The 11638-nt window shown below is 38.5% G+C and overlaps 1 long non-coding RNA gene across 1 annotated transcript in view; it reads left to right on the forward strand.

Annotated features, from left to right (window-relative positions):
• LOC118891990 overlaps positions 1-5470 on the forward strand; it is a 219962-nt gene extending 214492 nt beyond the window's left edge. Inside the window, exon 4 of the long non-coding RNA XR_005019216.1 lies at positions 3387-5470. This is a non-coding gene — a long non-coding RNA (uncharacterized LOC118891990). The remainder of the gene's footprint in view (positions 1-3386) is intronic.
• The last annotated feature ends 6168 nt before the right edge of the window (positions 5471-11638 follow it).

Genomic DNA, 11638 nt, shown 5'->3' on the forward strand with positions numbered 1-11638 from the left:
CAGATGATGTAAGCTGTTAAAAAAAGAGCGGTGTAATTGACTTTGCATTAAGGATTGTAAAATTTGTTATTCTCCTAGACCTTGATTTAACCCGTGGGTAGGCTTTGAGTGCAATTCATGGCCAGAGACTTGGGAATATTTGATCACTTTAGGGAAGGCCAAAGCCAGGTTACAGGTGTATAGAAAGATGGCAACTATAGTTTTGATGTCAAATGAGGGAGATGATTAATTTAGTGGACAGAGCCATGAGATAGGATCAGAAAATCTGGTTCCAAGTATTAGTATACCCTGAACAGTTGTGTGACCCTGGGCAAGCTGCTTTTATTCCTCACAGACTGAGAGGTGTGAAGGGCTTAACTACCTAGTGCAGGGCATCCCAGTTAGTGAAAAGTTGCCTACTGATGACATGTGTGATGATTTTAAGTAGTATAATGACATGGCATTTAATTACTTTGAATCTCATAAGTAAAAAAGGTTTTCTCTTTTTTTAATTTTCTCTTGATTGTTTTGATTTACTCAGGAGGAGAAACTCTCAGTTTGGTGCTGGTGAGTTCTTATCACTTCTCCAATACCTTGTCATCTTTTTTAACAGAGGAAGGTCCACATGCAGAGTCTTTGACTAGAATAATAGCTAACTGAAATGCCATAAATACTATTTTGTTTTCAATATATCCATTTTCAGATTACCTTCTATGTGTCAAATGCTACTACTAATTAGTTATTTTCATTTTCTAATTAAAATGAAAAAAATTTTCATTTAAAATATAGCCATGTAAGTAACAAAGACGTTCAATTTAAATAAGACAATGTCAATAAACAGTTGTAAAGTTGGTTTATAAGCACGGTAATTATCATTCATTCATTCAACAAGTATTGAGTATCCACTAGTGCCAGTCTGTGTTCTAGACATTAGAGGATATAGTGATAGGATAGATACTTTCCCCTTTAGCAACTATACAACTTAGAAGGAAAAACAAATAATAAAAAAATGAATGAGTATAAAAAATATCATATTGTAATAAATTCTATGAAAACAAGTAAGTGGGCTAGGGGATAGAGAGTGAAAGTTTGTGTGTGTGTGCTATTTTAGATAAAAGACACTCAGGAAGGAACTTTTTAAAGAGGACTGGGATAAATTGAGATAGCAATATTTGCAAAGTTCTTAGAGAAGGTGATTATAGGTACAAGAAGCAACAGCTATAAAGACCTAGGGCAGAATAAGCTTGGTGGGCTGGAGAGACAGCAAGAAAGCTGCGTGGCTAGACAGGAGTGAATATGGCAGAAAATGTAGAGAGATGAAGCAGAGAAAGAGGAAGAGTGATATCATGCCAGGCCTTGTTGGCCATGGTAAGCAGTTTGCATTTTATTCTGAGTGTGATTGGGAAGTCATTGGCGATCTTTGAGTCAGGGTGTGCTGAGATCTACTTTGTTCAAGAAAAATTCTTCCTGACAATGGTTAAAGATGATAAGAAAGGTTTTATTCAAGAGGAGACTTCTGCAAGGGGGATTTTGCAGTGGGGGAGAGAGATGGGGCTCAACTCCCGATACAATATGGACAAGTATGGATGTGTAGCCAAGGAGCTGGGCGTGGGGGTCAGTAGATAGAAAATTCCTAAGAGGAAACATCAGGGGTAAAGAGTGTTCTGGCCAAACTGCTTTGACAGGATTCTTGCTGAAGGCTGGCCAGAGCGGTAAGATATCAAGGGTCAACAGAACCAAAGGTAGGGGGTGAGGAATTTGATTAGATATTGAGGGTGGGGGAGTCTCACTGAACTGATCCAGCAGGTTTCTTGCTAAAACTGGACTTAGCAGGCCAAGGACAGAGCCTAAGTTTGGGGCCTAGTGGAGAAGAGGGGTGGGAGGAGCTGACTCAAGTTTGGTCAAAGAGAGAGTCCTTGTGGCTTTATAATTCAGAAATGCCACTTTGGAAGTTTTATGGAGAACTGGATGTGGTGGGACACCTACTGAAGCGAGGAGGTGAACAGGAAGTGAATGCAGTTTTCTAGGTGAGAGGTGGTGGTGGCTTGGACTCAGGGCTGCTAAGCACAGTTTTGCAGGATGAGGATCAAGTAGGGGCTGAAATACAGCTAGAGCTCTGCTCTCCAAGCCTTGCACCCTGGCAAGGGTTGTTTTCACCTAGAGGAAGGAGAGCCTTTTCCAATCCTTGCAAAGTCATCTGTTGCCAAGCCATGTGATCACAGGAGGGGCATATTTTTTCTAAATCTCATAGATGCCCCATTTTCTCATCCAATGATATTCCTGCCCCAAGTGGGTACCTTTAAAAATTTTGTACAATGACAATTTTAGGCCAGTAGCATCCTTGCTTCTACTAGGGTTGTGATGATGGAGGTGGTGAGAAGAGAATGAAATCAGGATAAGTGTCAGAAGTTTAATCAATAGGATTTGCTAACAGGTAAGATGTGTAGGTTGGGGAAAAGAGAGAAGTCAAGAAAGTCTCCAATGCTTTTGACCTTGTTGATGGAAGGAGAGGTATTGCCACTTACTGAGATGGGGAAGTGTAAGGGAAGAGAAAACTTGGGAGATTTTAAAGAGAGCAAGTTTTGTTAAAGGGTTTTATCTTGGACATGTTAAAAGTGACATGCCTATTAGACATCCAAGTGGTGATGTTTAATAAGCAGTGTATATGAATCTGGAGTGTAAATGAAAGGTTACAAATGGATATAGGTTTGAGTGTATATGTGTAGATGATATTAAAGTTAAATGTGTGTCTAGTGAATTAATGTATGTTGAAAAGAGAAATGGGCTGAGGATAGAGCCTTGGTAGGTAAGAGGTAGGAGAAGGTGAGGTAAGAGAAAGACTCAGAGTAGTGTGGTATTCTAGAAGGCAGGCTAAGCATTATTTCAAGAAGGACTTTTCTCTCTCAAGAGAGATATAGGTGAGGGAGATTGAGGTACAAACTTCTAGCTGCAAAATAAATGAGTCACTGGTGTGAAATGTACAGTGTGGGGAATATAGTCAATAATTATGTGATATCTTTGCATGGTGACATGGTAACTAGACTTATCATGGCGATCATTTTGAAATGTACAAAAATATCGAGTCACTATGTTGTGTAACAGGAACTAACATAATGTTGTAGGTCAATTATACTTCAAAAAGAAGTACACAAGCAAAATGCATAATAGAAAAAGAGATCACATTTGTGGTTACAAGAGGCGAGGGGCCGGGGAGGGGGAATTGTATAAAAGTGGTCAAAAGATACAAACTTTCAGTTATAAGGTAAATAAGTACTAAGGATGTAATGTGCAACATGATAAATAAAATTAACATTGCTGTATGTTATATATGAAAATTGTTGAGAGTAAATACTGAGTTCTCATCACAAGGAAATTTTTTTTTTACTTCTTTTGTTTTGTATCTATAGGAGATGGTGGATGTTCACTAAGCTTATTGCGGTACCCATTTCATGATGTACGTAAGTCAAATCATTATGCTGTACACCTGAAATTTATACAGTGCTGTATGTCAGTTATAGCTCAATAAAACTGGAAGAAAAAAACCCCAAACAAACAAAAAAGAAGGATAGAGTGATCTGTAATTTTAAATGCTGCTAATAGATTCAGTCAAATGAGAACTAAGAATTGATCACTGGACTGGCAGAATGGAGATAATTTGTTACCTTAACACACATCGTTTACTAGTGTGCAAAAAGCAAAGTATCTGATTAGAATGGGTTGAGGAAAAAATGAAAGTGAAAAAAAAAAAAGAATGGAGTAACATTTTTGAGCAGCCTTGCCATAAAGGGCATCAGAAAAATGGAGTGGTTGGTGGAAGGCAGTGAGGGATCTGGTTGATGGTGATATCACTATTTATATGCTGATGGGAATAATTCAGTGGGTGAATCATGAAGATGGGCAGGAAATGAGTTTTGAGGGATTTTCCCCCCTCTTTTACTATTCCTATATTTGTAGATAGAGATCTTGCAATCCAGGAGGTTAAATGAGTTATCCAAAATCACACTACAAGCTAGTAGGCTAAGCTTGCAGATTTCCAGTTCAGAACTACCCTTGCCACCCACATTGCTTGAGTGTGTCTAATCTCTGGGCTAGGGTACTTGGGAAGGTATATAAAATTCAACTTATCTATTTTCATATTTTCTTTAAGAATTTCAAAGATGAGAAAAATTTCAGAAAACAAGTAATAAATCATACCAAAATGTTGAGTAGCTGAATTTTTGGTATAGACATTAATTTTAGTAGCCATACAAGGAAAAAATAGTGATGACTGAGTCATTGGTGGAAAGTATTTCGGGTAAAAAGAAAAACATAAAAGGTAGACATTCAAGAATGATTCTAGTATCTTCACAAGGCAGTCAAGTATGCAAATTTGATTAGAACCAGGACAAGGGATGGGTAGCAACTGAAAATGAAGTTGGTAGAGAAGATGATTTCAACCTGTTATTCAAGGATGCTAAAGACCTGGGAGAAGTTTTAGCTAATTGTGGTAGAAAATGGGGAGTTACTGAAGATTTCTGAGGGGAGGAGTTGGATGACCTCACACTAATTTTATTTGTGGAAAGGGATGGGAGAATCCCTAAAAATCTGAAGGTTTCTAAGTCAGAGCGGGATATGGAGGTGCTAGCAGTAGGAATTAGTGAAGGAGAAAAAGGTCATAGGAGATGTTCAGTTCAGTTTGAATTATGGTCAAATATACAACAAGAAATGGACAAGAGACATTTGGAATCACAAGCTCGGTGCTCAGATAAACAGGAGGATTTAAAGTTAGAATTTTATGAGGCTATCACATAAAGTTGTGTTGAATCTATGATTATATAGTACAAGAGTTCTTTTGGGTAATGGAAGAATGGGGACTCAAGACAGAGTTGTTGAGAATATTCACACTCTAATTTCTTTAAGCTTGCATTTCGCCTACTCTGAACTGTGGTTAATATTACCCACCCCACCTACCATATTCACAGTTGTTGTGAGGCTTTCGAGAAATGAGAGATGTGAACATTCTATGAAAAACTGTGGTGTTATTTCAGATGTAGTGTGAAATTGCAATGACAAATGATATAAACATGATCAAATAGGATAGCGTTTCAAGTTATCTAAAAAATAATGAGATTGAGAAAAGGTGCAATTATGTATCCGTAAAAATGGCTTTAATATGCTTAGTTGAGACTGGCTGTTGGATCTTCCTGTACATATGAGTTCCCAACTTTCAATTCCAAACTTGAGTTTGAAAATTTAAAACAACTGTTAAAGAAGATGATTTAAAAAAAAAATTCAAATTGAGAGAAAGCAAGTTGTTTAAAACTGTTGTTTTAAAGAAGCAGCTGGTAGCATGTGTCAGGACAATTTGCAGCTATTATCACCTCTTTAAGATACTGAGAAAATTGAATTGCTGACTAATGTACTTGTGGATGAAGGTCACCTTTCAAGAACCCAGTGACTGCAGTAGGACCCTACTTTAAAAATCCATCTTGCAATGTTTCATTTGGGAAAGAGCTTTTCTCTGACAACATGTTACATTTTATTTTAAGACACATCAAGTTTGACTATGTAAATACATGTATATGTATATGTGCATATTTATATACATATATATACATGGTATATATTTGTGTAACAGGAAGGAGTGCCCATCCTTTTTACCCCCTTCTGTTCCCCTTCTGCCTACTGAAACCAGTTGTGCGGAAGTGGGGGCAGGGGGAGTTTGGACAATGGTAAAAGGAGAAACAAAAAAATGATAACTTCCAATTTTTTTTTCAAGTCATTTGTACCTAGGAGTGGTTATAGGAGGCAGATGTTTATGTTGCATATACATGCTGTTATCTGCTAGTTTCTTAGGCAGAAGTATAGCCTGACTTGGTATGAATAAGACAGTGTATATAGAGGAACTCAGACCACTTGCCCTGTATTGAAATGTAAAAAGGCTATCTGCCCTGTGGGCAGGGGAAACTTTTGCAGAGAAATTTACATTTGGGAAAGTATTGTTTTTCCATGAAGTGTATTTGCATGTGTGTGTGTGTGTATATACTGTGTTCTGATAATTGAAAGTGTGAAGGGGCATATCTTTACCTTATATTGGTGGTGGACCCTTCAAAATGAATAGGGCCTGGCATGTAGTAGGGACACAGTAAATATTGTATGTTTGGTGTCTTAGTCGATTTGGGCTGAGATAACAAATACCATAGCTTGGGTGGCTTATCAGAAATATATTCCTCATGGTTCTGGAGGCTGGAAGTCTAAGATCAGCCTGCCACTATAGTACGTGGCATCCTCACAATGGCAGAGAGTAGAGAGAGAGAAAGCAAGCTCCCTTGTGTCTTTTTATATGGGCACTAATCCCATTCGTGAAGACTCCACCCTCATTACTTAATTCCCTCCCAAAGGCCAAACCTAGTACCATCACATTGGGGGATAGGATTTCAACATGTGATTTTTTTTTTTTTTAATTGAAATATAGTTGATTTACAATATTGTGCTAATTTCTGCTGTACAACAGAGTGACTCAGTTATACACATATGTACATTCTTTTTAAATATTCTTTTCTATTATGGTTTATCACAGGAGATTTGATATAGTTCCCTGTGCTATACAGTAAGACCTTGTCATTTATCCATTCTAAATGTAATAGTTTGCATCTACCAACCCCAAACTCCCAGTCCATCCCTCTCCCCCCTGCCCTCCCCCTTGGCAACCACAACACAAACATTTAGTCCATAACATTTGGAGAGCTGCCTAATGAAAGAACCCAATGTACTAAAAGCCACTGAGATCAACTAGATTTGGAGTGTCAAAACTCTTCCACTGTGCAGTGTTTTGCTGGAGGTCTTTGCCCCCTTTTTATAGAAGGAACACTCTTCAGAAAATGTACTAGAATGTGTAATTGTGTTTTACTGTGAGACATGGATAGGGGAAGGCAATGGACCCTATGACAAGACTGAGCATTTCTTCAAAATAAGGGTACGGATTTGCATCTTTGAGGATGGAAAGATGAGGAAGGACTTACAGAGAAACAAAAATAGAGACTGTGGATCATCCTTTAAGAGGATCCCTGTAAATATTCAATAGCTAACTATTTATTTAAAATTCCTTCCCTTAGACTCTGAAAAAAATTGTATTGAGTATCCATGTCTAAATTTCTTTTTCTTTACAGTGACTTACTTTAGTTGTCTCTGGAACTTCAGAAAAAACACACAGACTTGTGTTAGTTGTTGGGAACGTATCTGTGGTGGTGGTGGGGATGTAGGGAGAGCCCATGGACCATCTAACATGATTAGTTCTACTGTCATTTTCTGGCTTTTATGTTTTTGAAGTAAAATGCAGCTCAGCAGTTCAGAAAAGAAAATCATAAACAGAGTTGTGCAGCAACATGTCAGACAAACTGACTTTCCTAAAACCTTTTGTGTGTTAGGATTTTGGCTTTGACATTAATATTTTGGAGACATAAGGGCATTTAATGGCCAATAAAAAGCCAAACCCATGGGATTATTTGGCTGATACAATAACTTTATGTACCAACCTGACTGGTCTATAGGGTGCCCAGATATTTGGTCAAATATTACTGGATGTTGCTGTGAGGATGTTTTGGGGTGAGATTAACATTTAAATCAGTAGACTGAGTAAAGAAGATTGCACTTCATAATGTGGGTGGGCCTCGTCTAATCAGTTGAAGGCCTGAATAGAACAAAAAGGCTGACTTTTCCCTGTGCAAGAGAGAATTCTTCCTGCCTGGAAGGAAGAATTTTGAACTTGGCCATTGGCTCCCCTAGTTATTGGACCTTCAGACTTGGACTGGAACTAAACTATCAGCTCTCCTGGGTCTCCAGCTTGCCAGTTCACCCTACAGATCTTGGGACTTGCCAGCCTCTATCATCACATGAGCCAATTCCTCATAATAAATCTCCCTTTGTCTCTATCCTATCGGTTCTGTTTCTCTGGAGAACCTTAACTAATAGGGCTGCCATCCTTAGTTGATCTTTTAATATACTTGCTTCCTTCATTAGTGAGTTTTCTAAAAATGCTGTATTTACTGTTTCTCTACAAAGTACATTCCAAGTAGTTTGCTAGCTGCTGAACATTCAGTAGGTGACACTACAGACATTGCCTCTGCTTCTGTTGACGCTCACAGACTAATTAGGAAGCTCACAGCAGAGGCAAACCTTGGAGATACTGTGGGATCAGTTGCAGACCACTGCAGTAAAGCGAGTTTTGCAGTAAAACAAGTCACACAAATTTTTTGGTTTTCCAATGCAAATAAAAGCTATGTTTACACTATATTGTAGTCTATTAAGTGTGCAATACAATTGTCTAATAAAACAATGTACATACCTTAATTAAAAAAATACTTTATAGCTTCAAAATGCTAACCATCATCTGTGCCTAGATGTTGATAGCTGCTGGCTGATTGGGGTGGGATGGCTGTGGCAGTTTCTTAAAATAAGACAACAGTGAAATTTGCCACATCGATTGACTCTTCCTTTCATGAAGTAGAACTTCTTTCAAAATTGGAGTCAGCCCTCTCAAACCCTGCCACTGTTTTATTAGCTAAGTTTATATAATGTTCTAAATCCTCTGTTGTCATTTCAACAATCTTCAGAGTATCTTCACCATGGGTAGATTCCATCTAAAGAAACCACTGTCTTTGTTCATCCATAAGAAGCAACTCTTCATCTGTTAAAGTTTTATCATGAGATTGCAGCAATTCAGTCACATCTTCAGGCTCCACTTCTAATTCTAGTTCTCTTGCTGTTTCCACCACACCTGTAGTTACTTTCTCCACTGTCTTGAACCCCTCAAAGTCATCCATGGGGGTTGAAATCAACTTCTTCCAAACTCTTGCTAATGTTGATACTTTGACCTCTTCCCATGAATCATGAATGTTCTTAATGGCATCTAGAATGGTGAATCCTTTCTAGAAGGTTTTCAATTTACTTTGCCCACATCCATCTGAGGATTCGCTATCTATGACAGCTATAGCCTTATGAAATGCATTTCTTTTTTTTTTTAAGATTTTTTTTGATGTGGACAATTTTAAAAGTCTTTACTGAGTTTGTTACAGTATTGCTTCTGTTTTATGTTTTGGTTTTTTGGCATGTGTTGTGAGGCACGTGGGATCTTAGCTCCCTGACCCGGGATCGAACCCGCACCCCCTGCATTGGAAGGCGAAGTCTTAACCACTGGACCACCAGGGAAGTCCCATGAAATGCATTTCTTAACATTGAAATTCTTGATCTTTGAAATTACTCCTTGATCCACAGGCTGCAGAGTGGATGTTATGTTAGCAGGCATGAAAACATTACTCTTGTACATCTCCATCAGAGCTCTTGGGTGACCAGGTGCATTGTCAATGAGCAGTAATAATTTGAAAGGAATCTTTTTTTCTGAGTAACAGGTCTCAACAGTGGCTGAAAATATTCAGTAAACCATGTTGTATACAGGTGTGCAGTCATCCAGGCTTTGTTGTTCCATTTATAGGCAGGATAGATTTAGCATAATTCTTAAGAGCCCTAGGATTTTTGGAATGGTAAGTGAGCATCGGTTTCAACTTAAAGTCACCAGCTGCATTAGCCCCTAACAAGCGAGTCAGCCTGCCCTTTCAACCTTTGAAGCCAGGCATTGACTTGTCCCCTCTAGCTATGAAAGTCCCAGATGGCATCTTCTTCTGCTATAAGGCTGTTTCATCTACATTGAAAATCTGTTGTTTAATGTAGCTACCTTCATTAATGATCTTAGCTAGATCTTCTGCATAACTTGCTGTGGTTTCTACCATCAGCACTTGCTGTTTCACTTTGTACTTTTATGTTGTGCAGATGGTTCCTTTGCTTAAAGCTCATGAACCAACCTCTGCTTCAGACTTTTCTTCTGCAGCTTCCTACCTCCTCTCAGCCTTCATAGAATTGAAGAGAGTTAGGGCCTTGCTTTGGATTAGACTTTGGCTTTGGGGAATGTTGTGGTTGGTTTGATCTTCTCTCCAGACCACTAAAACTTTCTCCATATTGGCAACAAATCTGTTTCACTTTTTAAAAATCATTTGTGTGTTCACTGGAGTAGCACCTTTAATTTCCTTCAGGAACATTTCCTTTGCATTCACAACTTAGCTAGCTGTTTGGCACAAGAGGACCAGCTTTCAGCCTATCTCAGCTTTTGACATGCCTTCCTCAATAAGCTTAATCATTTCTAGCTTTTGATTAAAAGTGAGAGATGTATGGCTCTTCCTTTCACTTGAACACTTAGAGGCCATTGTAGGGTTATTAATTAGCCTAATTTCAATATTGTTGTGTGTCAGGGAATGGGGAGGCCTGAGGAGAGGGAGAGTTGGGGGAACGGCTGGTTGGTGGAGCTGTCAGAACACACACAACGTTTATCTATTAAGTTCATGGTCTTATATGGGTGAGGTTCGTGGCAATCCAAAACAATGTTGATGTTACAATAGTAACATCAAAGATCACTGATCACAGACCACCATAACAAATATAATAATAACAATATAATATAATATGGTATAATATAATATTAACGAAAAAGTTTGAAACAGAGGGAGAATTACCAAAATGTGACACAGACGTGAAGTGAGCAAATGCTGTTGGAAAAATGGCGCTAATAGACTTGCTTAACACAGAGTTGCCACAAACCTTCAACTTGTAAAAAATACAATATCTGCAAAGCTCAATAAAGCAAAGTACCATAAAACGAGGTATGCCTGTACACAAAATTGTATAAAGAATCTTATATTTACAGTATGGGAAAAGGAGAAGGAAACTAAGCTCATACTTATCCTGGTCTAGGACATGGAGAGGGCTTCCCAGAGGCAGTGGCGTTTAAATTAGGTCTTAAGAGATGAGTAGAAGTTACTCTGTAAAGGTGCTTGAGAGTTAAGGTGGAAAAAGAGTGTTTGCAAAGGCCCTGCACTCAGGTGGGTCTTTGCATATTTAAGGCACTGGTATATCTGGAGTTTAAGAAAGGAGAGGAAAAGTGTTAATTGAAAGGGACCAGGTTGTGCTGGACCTTTAGGCTGCATTAAGAATTTGAGATTAGATTCTAAGAGCAAAGGTAAACCATGTAAAGCCTTTACTCAGGAATGTGACACTATCAAACACCATTCCTTGAAAGAAAAAAGAAATCACTGTGGCAGCAGTATGGGAAATGGATGGTAGGAGGACAAAGATGACTGTCAAAAGGAAGACCATTTCAGGTGACAGATACAGTTGTCCAGACAAGGTAGGACAGTTACTTCAACTTGGATGTTGTCAGGGAAAATAGAAGGAAGTAGATACTAGCATCTTCTACTAAGTCAAGGAAAATTGAAGTGAAGAAGATTTTGCAGGATGATCAAGGGTTCTGCATTAGAGGGGATACAGTTAGATGGCTGAGATATTCACATTGAAATGTTAGGTAGGCAGGTGGAGCTTAGAAGATAAAAATTTGGAGTCATCAGGGTATATAAATTAATTGAAGTCATGTGACTGGCCAAGTTTTCTAAGGGCAGAAGGACTATAAAAGGGAAAGAAAAGAGGACCCAGGACTCTACCCAAGGGACTCCCAACATTGTCATTTTAAGAATGCTGGAGCATGTTTTAAACAGGTGCACTCACTCTGTCCAAAGCAGGAGCTTTTCTGGATTTGTAACTTGGAATAATTAGCAATGTTTGATTAGAACCCTTACAC

Source organism: Balaenoptera musculus, chromosome 3, assembly GCF_009873245.2.
Source record: "Balaenoptera musculus isolate JJ_BM4_2016_0621 chromosome 3, mBalMus1.pri.v3, whole genome shotgun sequence".
NCBI lineage: Eukaryota > Metazoa > Chordata > Mammalia > Artiodactyla > Balaenopteridae > Balaenoptera > Balaenoptera musculus.